Raw genomic sequence first — 835 nt, forward strand, 5'->3', positions numbered from 1 at the left:
TAACTCTTCCGGAAACACATCTAGAAAGTCTCGAACTACTGGCACCCTCTGATCTCTAACTGTGGAACATCACCACTCTGTACTACATGGGCATATAAACCCGAACACCCCTTTCTCAACATCTTCCTGGCTTTCACATTACTAATCAGCATGCTCAACTGATGGCCTTCTCCAAAACTAAACTTATCTCCACTATCAAGGTTAAACCGCCCTTCTTTTTCCGACAGTCAATCTCTACTCCATACCTTCCTAAGAAGTCCATACCCAAATCACATCAAAATCGGCATGTCGAAAACTATTAAGTCAACGGTTAACTCTCTACCCTGGATCACTAGGACTCTCTTAACAAAATCTCTTGGGTCACGACACTAACCCTATTGGTAGTTCTATCTTAATGGGTTGTGTCGTTCTAGTAGTTTCAAACCTAATCTCTCAAGCATCCCATAAGATATAAACGATGGGTAGCACCTGAATCAATTAAAACAATAAAGGACTGCATGAAATAATAACTGACCAGTAACGCTGATGGACTGCCCTGCTTCCCCCTGTGCCACAGTAAAACTCTGCATTCGCAGTACCTCCTGAACTATGAGTCTTTGTGGAAGAGGAGCTTTACAATCTCTCATCATGTCCCTGGCTGTCGGCACCTATAGCACACTCTCTGATCCCTCAGACACTCTCCCGTGATTCTTCCCACATTTAGGGCAGGAGGAAACCCCTATGTCCGAGGTCGTTTATTTCTTCCACTCTTTTCTATTCTGTTTATACTGAAACTTCTTCTTCTGGTTCTTCATTTCTTTGCCTCTTACACCCTCATGTCTCTCTCTCTGGGGAG

Source organism: Pistacia vera, unplaced genomic scaffold, assembly GCF_008641045.1.
Source record: "Pistacia vera cultivar Batoury unplaced genomic scaffold, PisVer_v2 Contig445, whole genome shotgun sequence".
NCBI lineage: Eukaryota > Viridiplantae > Streptophyta > Magnoliopsida > Sapindales > Anacardiaceae > Pistacia > Pistacia vera.